The sequence below is a fragment of the Pogona vitticeps genome, chromosome 5 (genome assembly GCF_051106095.1).
Source record: "Pogona vitticeps strain Pit_001003342236 chromosome 5, PviZW2.1, whole genome shotgun sequence".
Lineage (NCBI taxonomy): Eukaryota > Metazoa > Chordata > Lepidosauria > Squamata > Agamidae > Pogona > Pogona vitticeps.
In genome coordinates this window covers 94379577-94396243 of record NC_135787.1, presented here as the reverse complement: position 1 = coordinate 94396243, position 16667 = coordinate 94379577, and the positions used below count along the sequence as shown (strand labels likewise).

At 43.0% G+C, this 16667-nt stretch overlaps 1 long non-coding RNA gene across 1 annotated transcript; it reads left to right on the top strand.

The window, feature by feature from the left end:
- Positions 1 to 3279: 3279 nt before the first annotated feature.
- Positions 3280 to 6707, top strand: LOC144589458 (uncharacterized). The gene is made up of 2 exons (XR_013545569.1): positions 3280 to 3614; positions 3707 to 6707. It is a non-coding gene; the product is annotated as an uncharacterized LOC144589458 (long non-coding RNA).
- Positions 6708 to 16667: the final 9960 nt, after the last annotated feature.

The following is a 16667-nucleotide window of genomic DNA, read 5'->3' as shown; positions in this document are numbered from 1 at the left end:
GTTGACAGATCTTTAAAGTTAAAGTAGAATTGATTCTAATACAAGTGATTAGCAACCTGTGATTTACCTACTGTATATTAATCAGATGTTAACCTCCCTGATCAAATAAATGAGTTAAGTTTCAAAAGTACACATGTCTCCTTGTCTGAATGGTATTGAGACAGCAATACCTGGTGGCAGTGAAGAAAGAAGAGCGAGAACCTCGTGAAGGCCTGAGGGAATAGGGGCTTCAGAGGAGATCGCCACAGGGGCTTGGAGAGAAGAGCCCCCAAATGGTGAGATCAACTGTACAACTGAATGAACAATCAACTTGTTTTGTTTAAGACCAAGGCCTGACACATCAATGCCTCCCAATTCAATCTTTCATGTCAGTAAAACAGACAGCAAGCCTGACAGAAACTTTGTAACAAACCTTTTTCCCGAGCACCTGAGCCACCACCGAGCGATGCCTGAGAGTGGAGCTCGCTCCTGGCCCGTCCTCGAAGAGCGCCTCCAACAGCAGCTGCCGCCACCCCCGCCTCTTCCAGGGAAGTGGCTCTCTGGCTTTCTTTATCTCTTGGCACCCCCAGCACCAGCCTCACCAGTGGCTGCCTCAGCACCCGGTGTGATGATCTGTGTTTTTATGAGATGCTAGAATGGGTTTTGTAGTCATAATATTGTCTTGACAGCATCCATCTTGATTTAAAGTCTGCTCTGTGATGAGATGGGTTTTTGAGTTAAAATCTTTTAAGACATATGGGTTTTCTAATTATGAAATGAGCCAGAGAGGTTCCATCTTGTTTCTTTGTATAAAGTATCTTTGCTATGCTGACAAGTTGTTTTCTAGGCGAGCCGAGAGAATGTTATTCTGAGAGCCTGAGAAAGGACTCTGTTTGATTAGATAGATGGGAATTGTTGTGACTCTTTGATAAACCACCGTAACCCAAATAACATCTGGTGCGTATGAGAAAGAAGTCATGTGGTGCAACAGGACTGTTTGCCTAGTAACGAACTCTGATTGGATGACATTGTGGGAAGGTGCGAAGAGCCCTTGCCAGTTACTCTTGAAAAAGGAACTTTTTCACTATGGACATTGTCTTTCCAAGACCGACCTTTCAGTCATTCGTGACCTACTCTTCAGCCATTTAGGACTCACCCTAATGTCTTTCGAGACGGACTGGTGGCCTACCTACATGGACTGGTTCCTATGCTTTGCTGGATTACTTTTGGACTTATGGGATTTTTCCTAAGGACTATGCATGGACTATTTTCTATGGACTGTTACCTATGGAATATCCTTTAAGAACTTCTTTTCTTGGAATACTCCATATGGACTATGCTCTTGTAATTTTGTAAGGACTATGGTATATTTACTGGATGTTTCTTTTCTAAGGACTATGGGACATATAATGGATTTTTACTTTTGTTAAGGGATTTTTATTCTACAGTATCACTGAGGACTATAGCCTTTTTATAACCTACTTGGATTATTTTGTTTTTAATAATGATTTCCTGGACTGGAACTGTTTTTATTCTTTTTAATGGCTTTTTGTGTTTTTGTAAGGTTTTTGAACACTTTTCTATTTTTCATGTTTTCTTTGCCTCACTACATCTTTGTAACTTACCAGCACAGTGCTAGTTTATTTGTTTTGGTTTAATTTGGCTTTGATACTTAGTAACATGCTTATTCTTTAATAAAATAAAGATTATAAAACTCAATTGGTTTTCTGAACAGTACACTTGTCATAGGGTCATCTGAGAGTGCTGCCTCGGCCTAGCTTACTTAGAGTCCTGTCAGTGGTGCAAGTTAAGTCTAAGGACTACAAAGCCCACTTGACCTTTTCACAATAATATCTGAGAGTGTCAGGGTGTTCTTATGTGGGCAGACCTGTGAGATGGAGTGTTGTATCATGGCTAGCTGAATTTGGACTCATTCAGCCCATTTTAGCATGTGCAAACTCCTGATTGCTCTCTGTCCAGGCTTACACGTGTTTTTGGACCCGTGTTAGCTCGCATGGTGGCAGCTGCACGATGGACCACGTGCTGGGTTTTGTAGTACCTCAGGATGACCAATCTTTGTTCTATCTAGCAGCTTGAGTGACTCTGATCCACAAGCTAAGTTTTGATTGCAGTGGGACACTGAGGCTTCAAGGAGCTAAGTGCTTCCCTGAGTGTGAACAGTAGCTTCCTAGGAAACGCTGTTTGCCAGCAATTAGGCTGTGGTGAGAGGTGTTAAATCTTCAGGCTGTGGTAATGTGTGTTAGAATCTGGGGTGCTCTTATAAGAAAGAGATTCCCAGTGGGACAAGCAAACTGTTAGGAAACAATTGGATTTAATCTGTAGGCATGTGCAGGTTGTTACAACGTTGTAGTGAAAAAATTCTAAGAGGCATGTCCTTTATTTTTGGAGTGCTTGCATTCTGTAATAGCACCCAAGTTGAGCAGGTCATTTCACAATCTTAGGATTGCATAAATGACTCTGGCTACATTGTTCTGGGACTTGCATTCAGCTTGTTTTGGCCGAAGCGTATATAACGACTCTTATTTACTTCATTCAGTTCCTAAGAAGCTGTAATAAAGTAATTAGAGAAGCACAAGTAGGGATTTGATAAACAAACAAAGCAATCCCCTCTCTCTGCTGTCCGTCAGCCCAAATACAAACAGTTAGGAGCTTTACTCTTGTCTGTTTCAAAAAGCCCACTTGATTTTAAATAACACAACACAGACATATAAGATTTTAATTGGTTGGGCTGAATCATCAATTAATTAGGTAGCGTAAATTCAGTACTCAAAATGCATTCGGTTTGGTCAGGAAAGAACATAATTTTAAACTGTCAAATAGACAGAAGTATTTATTAAAGAATTAAATCAACATAACTCTAATATAATATAAATAGATATTTGTACAATTTTTTACTCTAAGCAGTTTCCCTCCCCTTCATTGCATTTCTCTAGAAAAATAATTAAACACATTCTCTAAATAAAAAAAAAATTATTATCTCACGTCCTTGAATACAGCTGGTAAAGCACAGAAGTTTTTTAGTTGTAGGGATATTTCAGCAACGACTATAAAATCAATCATGTAAATGTTTCTTCAGTCCATCATAAATCTCCATCTTGTCTTCTTCCTCCCAGCAGCAAAAACGAACTCTCTCCTTGCTGTTTTTTAAACTGTCTTTTTATCTAGGGAAACTCCCACTCCCTTCGGCCAGCTATATTTTTTTTCCCAGTTACCAGATAAGCAATGTGCAGAAAAAACTAGGTGAAAGTTCTTGCTGCCTAACTTAATTCCTCACAGCGTACTCCTATAATCTTAGGATTTACCGGAGGACCTGGCCGTGTTCCAGTCTAGATCTGGGTCTCCCACTACGATCTTAGGATCTGTCAGGAGTACCTAGCTGCATCTGGCTTGGCCTAGCGTCATGCCCTATGATCTCAGCATCTGTCGGGATGACCTGGCCTTAGAGGTATCTATCTGCACCCAGCTCAGTCATTGATCATCTCTGTAACTTTAGGGTTCACAGAGTGGTCACAGTTTTCTTTTCTCTTCCTTTTGGATTTTTCAGTATTTTGGTTTGGCAGCTGTTTGTCCTCTCGCCTATCTTAGGATAGCAGAGTGACAGCAGTTGGTCAAAGGTGCAGAGAAGATTTTTAATTTTATTTTGGTTTGGCAGCTGTTTGTCCTCTCGCCTATCTTAGGATAGCAGAGTGACAGCAGTTGGTCAAAGGTGCAGAGAAGATTTTTAATTTTATTTTGGTTTTGGCAGCTGTCTGTCCCCTCGCCTATCTTAGGATAGCAGAGTGACAGCAGTTGGTCAAAGGTGCAGAGGAGATTTTTAATTTTTTTTTCTTTCTTGGAGTTTTGTTTGTTTTTATTGCTGACCTAGCCAAGGCTAGATTGCCAGCATAAGATGGGGGAGCAAAAACAGTCGGCAACTGTGGACAGAATCTTGGAAGTGGCTTCGGGATTTTTCGAGCAAGCCAAGCAGAAAATTAGGGAAAGAAATTCCCTTATAGAACATCTGTACCAGGAAAACCTACTTCTAAAACGTTTTTCAAGCACAGAACCTGGCTTGATGCAAAGGTTTTTCCAAGCTCAGCAGGGTTCCTTTGGGGATTGCTGCAATGAGACGCTCCAAACAATTGGGAGCGATCCTGAGATGCAAGATGCTTGTGTGGAAAGAGTTAACGAGGCCCAGTGGAATTCTAATGAGCATTCCAGAGAAGACAGCGATTTATCGCCCGTCCAAACAAAGGATTCACAGGCCCTGGAGCCGCGCGCAGAGAAAGGAATGCAGGAGAAAGTTTGCCGAGAAGCTGTTTCCGTGGAGGAATTAGCATCGGACGACGCAAGGGAAAACTGCAGTGCTCCAGAGAATTTCAGTGCATTGGGATTCAGCTCAGCACCACCCTCAGCTCTTTTTCAGAGCACAGGACAGGTGAGAAGCTCTGAAATAATTCGGGATGAGACTATGGGTTTGCCAGAAGAGGGAGAGCAAGGGATTTTCCAAAGCAATCAAGCAATTGCTGGGACTGAGAGCCCTCACATCAGCTTAGGAGCAACAGCAGTTCCAGGGGGAGTAAGATACCAGCAGGATTATGATATGGGGACTCTGCTTAATTCTTCGCTAGGACTTGTGTCAGCAGATCTTGATGCATGTCAGATCTGAAACAACCCCCCTTCTCTTAGCCCCGAGGGAACAGCGAAATCAGACACTGTTAGGTTGACAGGGACCCCGTGTACTTCATGGCAGTTTGGAAGTAATGAGATTTACCAGGGGGGTGGCCTACTCAGTGTACCGGAGCAGTCAGCTGAGAAGGCTGGAGGAGTGAAGGTTTTCTCAGAGTCATCTCCAAGTGCCATAGTAGTTGATAGTGGAGCGGTTTTGCAGCATGGACTTTCACATTGTTTCAATAGTACAAGTGAATGTGGAGCTAATCCTGTAAGCTTGCTTAAAGATAGAAAGCTGCATTTGAACCTGTCAGATTGTGAGACTGTTTCTAACACAACCAATGTAGGGGGAAGCGCTAACTTTTTGGGATTACAAAGTACTGATGTTTCTCCAGAGACTGAAATCATATCTGGAAACTTTGGCCCAGTACCACAGATAAACTTCTCAGAAAGATCTTTAGAAAGAAAAGCAGAGGTTGGGGACCATACTTATTTTCAACAGCCTATTTTCCAAGGAAGTGGTGAGAATGCTGATACTGTTTCTGAAGCTATGCAGAGTACTCCCGAGGGAACTTTGATGCAACAGCGGCCTCTTGTGACCAAACCTGATAGCACAGCTAATTCAGCAATACAGGTATTCAGAGGTGAAGGCATTGATCAATTTAGCCCAGGACAGATATTGGAGTCTGTGTTAGCTAATCACCAAAACGTCTTCTCGAATTCACTGGGAGAAACTAATGTGGTGAAACATTTTATTACAGTCAATGATGGTTTGACTTCTGTTTCTGTTCCTATGGACCTAGAAGGGACTAAGGGCAATTTAGTGTCTGGAACTGTTGAAAGTCTTATTTCACAAGGAGTGATTGAACCATGTAGAACAGTTGTATTCAATACTATTTCAGTGTGTCAAGGCAAACAGGATGGTCTCAAAGTAGAATTAGATTTTAGCCAGTTAAATAAGTTCACTGAGACTGAGACAATCCCTACAATCAATGTTGAGACGTTGGTGGAAATTGTTGCAAACGCTGAATACATTTCTGTGATTGGAATAAAAGGAGGGCTTTATCAGATTTTAATTAAAGAGGAACATCGCCCTTATACATCATTTACTTGCCCTCAGGGAATTTACCAACTCAGAAAACTAGCACCTGGAATGAGAAATACCTATGTTACTTTTCAGAAATTGGTTGATGAATTGTTTGGTGATTTATATTACGTGATTGGCTATGTAGACAATCTTGTAATTTACAGCCCTGATCCAATTCAAGCAGACAAAAATGCTTTGACATTCTTAGAGAAGCAGAGACATCAAAGCCCAAGATTAATGCAGTGGTATTTCAGATTGCAAAAGTATGATTTTGATGTTGAATATGTACCTGGAAAGGAGGCCTTGATTGCTCATTGTTTATCTAGAATATTCAGTGCAGATGCAAGGGGAGAAAATGGCTAGAATTGTTAAAGCTCTGATGTTTAATTTTCTTGATATTCTGTATGACTATGTTCCTGAGCATACATAGAGTGTTTTCACTATTATTACTACATATCAGTATATTAGTTTGTCAAGTTATTATGATGTTAACCCTGGTTTCACTATTTTACTGTTGGATGACTAGAGTATTATCTGAGCATATGCAGAGTGATGTATTTGATTAATTATACTAACTTGTTTATTCTTCTGTTTTTCAGACTAGTAGAAGTGTCTAACGCAATTTTCTCTCATGTATGGTAAATACTGTAATTATAATAGTTCTCATGTATCAATTGTTTTGCTATTTTAGAATCATATTTGAAATGTATTACTTTATGCTCAAGTTAATATCTTTCTCTATTTTGTTAATGCTTAATTATGACATCTCATCTTATTCAGTTATCAAAATTAAACTTAAATTGTTTGAGAATTTTGTTAATCTTCCGGGGGCTTGTGATGAGATGGGTTTTTGAGTTAAAATCTTTTAAGACATATGGGTTTTCTAATTATGAAATGAGCCAGAGAGGTTCCATCTTGTTTCTTTGTATAAAGTATCTTTGCTATGCTGACAAGTTGTTTTCTAGGCGAGCCGAGAGAATGTTATTCTGAGAGCCTGAGAAAGGACTCTGTTTGATTAGATAGATGGGAATTGTTGTGACTCTTTGATAAACCACCGTAACCCAAATAACATCTGGTGCGTATGAGAAAGAAGTCATGTGGTGCAACAGGACTGTTTGCCTAGTAACGAACTCTGATTGGATGACATCGTGGGAAGGTGCGAAGAGCCCTTGCCAGTTACTCTTGAAAAAGGAACTTTTTCACTATGGACATTGTCTTTCCAAGACCGACCTTTCAGTCATTCGTGACCTACTCTTCAGCCATTTAGGACTCACCCTAATGTCTTTCGAGACGGACTGGTGGCCTACCTACATGGACTGGTTCCTATGCTTTGCTGGATTACTTTTGGACTTATGGGATTTTTCCTAAGGACTATGCATGGACTATTTTCTATGGACTGTTACCTATGGAATATCCTTTAAGAACTTCTTTTCTTGGAATACTCCATATGGACTATGCTCTTGTAATTTTGTAAGGACTATGGTATATTTACTGGATGTTTCTTTTCTAAGGACTATGGGACATATAATGGATTTTTACTTTTGTTAAGGGATTTTTATTCTACAGTATCACTGAGGACTATAGCCTTTTTATAACCTACTTGGATTATTTTGTTTTTAATAATGATTTCCTGGACTGGAACTGTTTTTATTCTTTTTAATGGCTTTTTGTGTTTTTATAAGGTTTTTGAACACTTTTCTATTTTTCATGTTTTCTTTGCCTCACTACATCTTTGTAACTTACCAGCACAGTGCTAGTTTATTTGTTTTGGTTTAATTTGGCTTTGATACTTAGTAACATGCTTATTCTTTAATAAAATAAAGATTATAAAACTCAATTGGTTTTCTGAACAGTACACTTGTCATAGGGTCATCTGAGAGTGCTGCCTCGGCCTAGCTTACTTAGAGTCCTGTCAGTGGTGCAAGTTAAGTCTAAGGACTACAAAGCCCACTTGACCTTTTCACAATAATATCTGAGAGTGTCAGGGTGTTCTTATGTGGGCAGACCTGTGAGATGGAGTGTTGTATCATGGCTAGCTGAATTTGGACTCATTCAGCCCATTTTAGCATGTGCAAACTCCTGATTGCTCTCTGTCCAGGCTTACACGTGTTTTTGGACCCGTGTTAGCTCGCATGCTCTGTAGTAGGAAAGTTTTTCATGCTATTTTAGAGAAGCTTCACTCTCTGGTTATCTCGTTGCTAAGATGAGTAGAGAGCAGAGACATTCGTAGTCAAAATAATTCTGCCACAAAACATGAAAACAACTCTCAAGCTCCCATGAGAAAGTTAGGCGGGACAACAAGACCCAGGAGGGGGTGTTCCTTATGAAGCATCCTGGGAAGGAGAAGGAAGTTGGTAGAAGTTGGAAAAAGATGGAGTTTGACTGAGAAAGGACAGACACGTGTTTTCCCCCAAAATGGATTATAACTGGTATCTAACTTTTCCTGGTGGATCATGGACTATGGAATCACAGGAACATAAGAATGACTATGCTTATGCATTATTCTAGTTTTTTATTTTAATTATTTTAATGCTTTTAATTATTTTATTTTTCCAACTGGAGTGGTGGGAGTGATCTGACTGCCTTGTTATGAAAATGTTTCTAACTGAATTACTTTGCAATAATCTGAATTCTTTTCTGAACCATCCTTTTTAAATAAAACAGTAATGATTTAGAATTGCATGCATTGGTTTCTTGAACAGACTAGTCTTTCTGATTTGGCCATGTGTATTTGCTACCTGATATAGAGCCCAGATTAGCCTGAGTTTAAACTCATGGATTTGTCTGTGTGTGTGTGTTGCTTTTCTTAATAAAGGAGGTGGATTTGAGGAAGAAGTGTTAGTCAGGGCCTAGCTGAGAGTCTTGGGCTCATCTTAGCTCCTAAAGGACTGACTAAACTTTGGAATCTCTCCATTCTCCGGCATCCCCAGTATCTCCTTGGAGATGGGGGATTGCTGACACCCAGCGGTGCTTCCTCCTCCTCCTCCTCCTCCTGCTTCAGCTGCCTTGGCTCTGGAGGCTGGCTGGGCTCGCCTTGCAAAGTTTGCTCCTCTGTTGTGGTGGGGGTAGTTGCTGCTGCTGAGTGTGTCTTTTTTTGAGGGGGCCCTCAGAGCAAGGTTGCCAGACCTCCATGTGTGGATGCACGTGTGCACCTCTGGGGGCCCACCCCATTCTGTTTAATTTCGTGGGCACCGAGGGGGGCATTTCTCCTTTGGCAAGGTGATTCTGTGAGGTTTTTAAAATTTTATGTCGTGCCCTCCTCCCCCCCCTGCTAGGCGGCCACCGGCAGTCCCTCCCTTCTCCGCTTCTTCGTCTTGCTGGTGGTGGTAGTGAAGAAGGAGCCGGAGGGGGTCATGGCTGGCGACGAAGGCTCGCACCCCCCCTCCTCGTCGGAGCCCCAGCCAGGCTAAGGAAACTCCTGGGCAGCTTCCTTGGGCTCTTGCTCCGCTAGGTGAAAAATCTGATGCGGCCCAGCCTCATCCAGACTCTGCCTGCAGCGGCCCCCAGGTAAATTGTGTTTGAGACCCCTGCTCTAGGGGATATGGGAGACACCTTTGCTGTGTTTTGGGGGCTCAGTACTCCAGGCCCATCACACTCCAAAAGCATTTATTGTTTTGTTTTGTTTAAACAAATAATTTTTATGTCAGCTATTAGAGGGCAAAAGGGAGCCCTTTCAAATAGGAATAAATAAAAGGAAGTATTTGAGGGCACTGGAATGGATGAGGCCTTTCCATGATCCTACTGTGTGTGTCTCTTCTGGCTATGGTCCTTGAACTTCTGGAGAGTGCCAGTTTCTGGAATATATGAAGTATCTCCTGAAGCAAAGTTCATGGAGGAAGGAAAATATTCATTCTGAACAACAAGCCAGAATAACAGATAATTCATGAGTTATAAAAATGGAATAAAAGCAGTACATTTTAAAAATTCATTTATTTGAAGCAGTAGCTAATTGCTTTCCTGCTCAATCTGGACAGTATCTTGCTTGTGTTGGTGGAGTATAACGTTACAGCTGCATAAATACACTGGGCAATAAGGATTGTGGGATTTGATGGTGTGTATATGTACTGAGCAATGAGGGTTGTGAAACTGGTTGTGTGGTTCCCATTTTGACTGACTGTGTAAAGTGCTTGCAACATGCTTCATGAATAGCACTTCCACCTTGGTGCCATGAACACTACCACTTGAGTAATGTCAAATTAAGCAAGAGTAGTTCCTTAAGAGGATTGCAGCTTTTAACTCCCAAACTGATGTACCACCAAGTTTTTTTACACTTGTTCCCATCTGAGTTTGCTTTCGAAATGGAATTAAGCATCCAGCTTAAAAAGACTGTCTCTGAGGTGCTGGTCCCACCCTTGTATGTGTTATATATACCACATCCCTGTGGTTTTGCTCTCCCCTCCCCTTTCCAAATATACAATAAGAATGCCAAATGAACCCAGCTCATTGTAAGACATGTTATTATATTAACAGATTTACAAACCACCTGATACACAATTCTTCTTTAAAAAGCTGTCTAATATGAAAAACGAAAATACTTACTTTGTACTTGGAGATTTCATAGCTCATTGAATGGATGAATGCTGAAAAGCGTCTCTTAAAGATTCTGGCTGGACCATCTAGAAATCACTTAACAGACTTCAGAGTGGAGTAGGAAAATCAAAGAATAATCAAGTAAAATAGGGCTACTTAGATACAAGAAAAAAATTATGTGAATGCAGAGAAATACATTCAATGTGGCATTTATGTGCATGCAATTTATGCCCTATCACGTGTACAAAAGATGATTTAGTAAATGGCCAAGATTACTCCATTGAAGTAGACTTCTTCTGGTCAAATACAGTCAAATCATTTTAACATTTTAATTTGTTTTGTCTATATTTCATATACATCCATAATTTTAAATTATGCAGTGCTATGATATGAATAAAGATTGCATGACATATGTTTCAAGGTGCTCAGAGGATGCTGCATCACTACTCCCACAAGTCTTCAGTCTCTTCTCCCCACAGCTTGCATGCAATACTCTTACTTGTAATTCATTACTTTCCCATGTAAGCAGGGTAACCACGCTGCTTTTAGAGGCTAATGGAATGCTCCACTCAGTGCTGGGGGCAGTGACAGCTCCTGATTGATGCTTCCAATGCTGAAATTCACACCAGTTTATTTAGGACACAATGCTCTTGTCCCTACAGGAAGCCTGAGCAGTTCCAGCCACACTTCCTGTAGCTGAATACTGAACAAAAAACAATGTGAAGTATAGCATTGGAAGCAAGAGATGAAGTTCCACATGGTTGTGATTGGCAGAGATCTCTTCTTTTACTTTGTGTAAATGTCAAAAAGTAATAGTGCCAGTATGCTACCTTGTGGGAGATCGCTCCTTTGATTTTTCTAGCCACTGTGCCTTCCTTGAAATTCAAGAAAGCATGCATAGGCATCCTTCAGTCTCGAGAGACTATGGTAACGTGCTCTGTATGGAGGTCTTGGAACAGTGTCTTGTGTGGCTGAAAAGGCCAATTTGAGAGTGACAATCTCTTCCACATTTAAGACAAGTACAATCTGTCCCCTGTCCAGCTCCCTGGTTTTGCTTGTTTCGGGACTGCCTCTTTGCTTTGGCCTGCTGTACAAGTGTCTCTTCAAATTGGGAGAGGCCATGATGTACCGCCTGCCTCCAGGCTGAACGCTCAGACGTCAAGGTTTCCCATCTGTTGAGGTCCATTCCTAAGGCCTTCAGATCCCGCTTGCAGATGTCCCTGTAACGCAACTGTGGTCTCCCTTGGGGGCGGCTTCCCTGCTCTAATTCTCCATACAGGAGATCTTTTGGAATCCGACCATCAGCCATTCTCACGACGTGCCCAAGCCAACGTAGACGGCGCTGTTTCAATAATGTATACATGCTGAAGATTCCAGCTCGTTCTAGGACTACTCTATTTGGAACTTTGTCCTGCCAGGTGATACCAAAAATGCGTCGGAGGCAACGCATATGGAAGGTGTTCAGCTTCCTCTCCTGCCGTGCACAAAGGGTCCAGGACTCGCTGCAGTATAGGAGTGTGCTCAGGACACAGGCTCTATAGACCTGGATTTTGGTGTATGCCGTCAACTTCTTATTAAGCCATACTCTCTTTGTGAGTCTAGAGAACATGGTAGCTGCTTTCCCAATGCATTTATCCAGCTCGATGTCTAGGGAGAGAGTGTCAGAGATTGTTGAGCCAAGATACACAAATTCATGAACAACCTCCAGTTCTTGCATGGAGATAGTAATAGAGGGAGGTGAGTCCACGCCCTGGCTCATGACTTGTGTTTTCTTCAGGCTGATAGTTAGTCCAAAGTCTTGGCAGGCCTTGCTAAAATGATTTATGAGTTGTTGGAGGTCTTCAGCAGAGTGGGCAACAATGGCTGCATCATCAGCAAAGAGGAAGTCCCGCATGCATTTCAATTGGACTTTGGTCTTCGCTCTCAATCTAGTGAGATTAAAGAGCTTTCCATCTGATCTTGTCCGGAGATAGACACCTTCTGTTGCAGTTCCAAAGGCCTGCTTCAGCATGACAGCAAAAAAGATCCCAAACAGGGTTGGCGCAAGGACACAGCCTTGTTTTACTCCACTTCGGATGTCAAAGGGATCTGATGTTGAGCCATCAAAAACTACAGTGCCCTTCATTTCCTCATGAAAGGACCTGATGATATTAAGGAGTTGAGGTGGACATCCAATCTTGGGAAGTATTTTGAAAAGTCTGTCCCTGCTGACCAAGTCAAAGGCCTTTGTGAGATCTATGAAGGCCACAAAGAGTGGCTGTCGTTGTTCCCTGCATTTCTCCTGCAGCTGTCTGAGGGAAAATACCATGTCGGTGGTGGATCTATTAGATCGAAAACCACACTGTGATTCTGGATAGACTCTGTCTGCAAGCACCTGGAGTCTCTTCAGCACAACACGGGCCAGCAGCTTCCCTACAACGCTGAGAAGAGAGATACCGCGATAGTTATTGCAGTCGCCCCTGTCACCTTTGTTCTTATACAATGTGACGATGTTTGCGTCCTTCATGTCCTGTGGTACTCCACCTTCTCTCCAGCAAAGACAAAAGACTTCATACAGCTCAGTGGTGATGATCTCTTTACAGCACTTCAAAACTTCTACAGGGATGTTGTCCTTTCCAGGTGCCTTGCCAGAGGCAAGGGAATCTAAGGCCGCTTTTATTTCTGCTAAAGTTGGTTCACTGTCCAGCTCTTCCAAGACAGGCAGGCACTCAATGTTATTTAATGCCTCTTCTGTAACTACATTCTCTCTAGAATATAGCTCAGAGAAGTGCTGCACCCAATGTTCCATCTGCTGTGCTCGGTCCTGGATGATCACGCCTGTAGTAGACTTCAAGGGAGCAGATTTCTTCTGTATTGGACCTAAAGCCTGCTTGATACCGTCATACATTCCCTTGAAGTTACCTGTGTCTGCTGCTATCTGTATCTGAGAGCACAGCTGAAGCCAATAATCATTGGAACATCTCCTGGCAGCCTGTTGGGCTTGGCTATGAGCAGCTCGAAGAGCCTGCAAGTTGTACTCACTAGGACAGGCTTTGTATACTGCTAGAGCTCTCCTCTTATCCTCAATGGCTGGCATCAACTCCTCTGAATGGGCTTCGAACCAGTCAACCGTCTTTTTGGTCTTCTTGCCAAATGTGGACAAGGCAGTGTTATAAACAGCATTCTTGAAGTGTTCCCAACGTTCAGGTGCATTTGCATTAGCCAGGCCTGGAAGGGTTTCCTGAAGCGCTTGGGCAAATTCCTCCACTTTTCTTTGATTGCGAATCTTGTTGATGTCTATATGTGGTCTTCCTTCTCTTTTAGTGTGATACAATCTCTTTGTTCGCAGTTTTATTCTGCTACACACCAGGGAGTGATCAGTATCACAATCGGCACTCTGGTAACTGCGTGTGATCATAATACTAGATAGGCTAGAACGTCTAGTGAGGATCAAATCAAGCTGATGCCAATGCTTCGATCTTGGATGTCTCCAAGAAGCTCTGTGTTGAGGCTTTGTATTGAAGAACGTGTTGGTGACACAAAGACCATAATAACAGCAAAACTCCAGCAAGCGTTGGCCATTTTCATTCATCTTTCCAATGCCAAAATGGCCTAGACAGGTGGGCCAAGAGTTGTGATCTGCACCAACTCTAGCGTTAAAGTCTCCAAGAATGAACAGCGGCTCTCTCTCAGGGACTTTTTTGATAGTAGCCGCCAAATCATCATAGAATGTGTCTTTGACTTCTGTTGTGGATGACAGTGTTGGTGCATATGCACTGATTAGGGTGACCAGTCCCGCTGATGAGTGGAGCTGCAGAGACAGGATTCTTTCACTTCCCACAGTAGGTGGAACAATGGATCTCAGCAAACTATTTCTGACTGCAAAGCCAACACCATATTCCCTGGTCTCGTTCAATGGTTTTCCCTGCCAGAAGAATGAGAAGGTTTTTTCTTTGACAGATCCCATGTCTGGCAATCTCGTCTCTTGCAGGGCAACAATGTCCATCCGCAGTCTGCTCAGTTCAATGTCGATGACAGCTGTCTTGCGCACGTCGTCTATTTCCTGCAGGTTGTCAGAAAAGCCAGGGGTCATTGTCCGAACATTCCAGGTGCCCAACTTTAGGGCAGATGTTTTCTTCTGATTGTTGCGTGGTGCAGGGTTATTGATCTGCTTTTCGGCTCTCCCACCATCAGAAGTAGCCCCTGGCATCATGCTCTATGCCAATCGAGCAAGACTTGTAACCAGTAACTGCTAGTTCCTGTGTTATTTCAGCACTGTATGCAAAGCTGGAGTGTCCTCTCCAGAGCACGAAGCCTGGGTAGAATAATATGGAGGATAGGCTGTTACCCAGGCAGCAAATCCCCCCTCTCCACGTCACTGAGATAGTCCAATGGAAAGGTAAGAGCCAATACAACTGGTTTCAGCGACGTCGCAGGAGTTGGCAGAACAACACAAACTGTCTACGGGACTCCGGCTCCGGATTTTGCCTCGAGGTTATCTCCTGAAGCCTTTTCCATGAGTAGATATAGCCACAAGGCAGTGGAGGTTTGAAATCAGAGTTTTCCTTCTCCTAGATGGGCTGCCTTACATGGCTGGCGAGTCCCACCTACCCACCCTGCTCCCTAATAGTGTGGAAGTATGATCCTACTCCTGAAACATTCCTGCCGCAAGAAAGACAGAACAGAAATTCCACCCTAGCAACCTGAGTGCTAGGATAGGAGCTAATGATAACATAATCACATTAGAACATTATAGAAGGGACTGAGGCTGAATCCGGATAAGAAGGAAGTTCTGAGGGTGGGTGCCCCCGTGGTAGGTGGCTTGGGTGGCTCTCTCACATTTGGGGGGACCACCTTGGCGACGAAGAGTGGGGACCGCAGCCTCGGCATATATTTGGACCCAACGCTCACCATGGAAACTCAGGTGGCGTCAGTAGTCCGCACTGCATTTTTCCATCTCTGGCAGATTGCCCGGCTGTGACCCTATCTCGACATGGGGGCGCTCACTACCTTGGTGCATGCGCTCGTAATCTCAAGATTAGATCACTGTAACGCGCTCTATGTGGGGCTGCCTTTGAGGCTGACACGGAAACTTCAGGTGGTGCAGAATGCGGTGGCCAGGCTCCTTACAGGAGTGAGAAAATATCAACACATCTCTCCAACGCTGGCCGCATTGCATTGGCTGCCCATCTGTTTCTGTGTCAACTTCAAAGTTTTAATGCTTACTTATAAGGCCCTAAATGGTTTAGGACCTCGATATTTGGTGGAATGCCTCCTCCCAACAAGGTCTACCCGGATCACCCGCGCGAGTCAGGAGGTGAGGCTGAGGAGCCTGATGCCGAGAGAGGCCCGGAAGGAGAAGACACAAAACCGGGCTTTCTTGGCGGTGGCTCCTCGCCTCTGGAACAATCTCCCTCCGTCTAATGAAGCCCTAAAGGTAAAGGTAAAAATTCCCCTTGACATTTAGTTCTGTCGTGTCTGACTCTATGGGGCGGTGCTGATCCCTGTTTCCAAGTCGTAGAACCAGCGTTTGTCCATAGACAGTTTCTGTGGTCACGTGGCCAGCACGACTACACATGGAAAGCCGTTACCTTCCCACCATTGTGGTATCTATTTATCTACTTGCATTTTTACATGCTTTCAAACTGCTACGTTGGCAGTTGCTGGGACAAGCAACGGGAGCTCACTCTGTCACATGGATTTGATCTTACAAGAGCAAGTCTTCTGACCTTGCAGCACGGAGGCTTCTGTGGTTTAACCCACAGCACCACCATGTCCCCTTAATGAAGCCCTATTCAGGTGTTATAGAATCCACTGTTGCCAGCATGCCTAGAGAGAAACGCTGCTTCATCTGTTAGCATTCTCTTCATACTTTTGGTGGCACTACTGATGAGGAGAGGTTCCTGCTCATGTGCAGGTCCTTCACATGAGAGAGAACCCAGATTTTCCAGGGTTCTTGCTGAGTAGAGCCTACACTTAAACAGGGATCTTTCCTCTTCAGACTCAGTACTGAAATCATAAAAAAAGCAACAGAGGGGACAAGGCTAGGCATTTCCTTCCAAGTGTGTTGACAACACAGGATTTTGTAATGGCTGAATAGGACTTAAATTGACTAGTTATGGTATTTCCATTCTTTCCGTACGAAACCATATTAAAAACTGTACTTGTTAACTTAAGGACGTGGTTTTATCTTACCCAATGGTGCAACTTTCTGTTTTTGTTGTTGTTTGCCTAGTCCATACAGTTATATCCATGAACAAAGCTATGCTACAACCACTAATAATGGTGCCAACATCTGAAAAATTGTTGGAGAATTTCTTTTTCCCTAAAAGAAATTGGGTGAAATTGCTCCCCCAGTTACTTCTCACCCAAATCAGGTAGAGACCAGTTGGGCACTTAGGATGAAAACTGTTACCTAAAA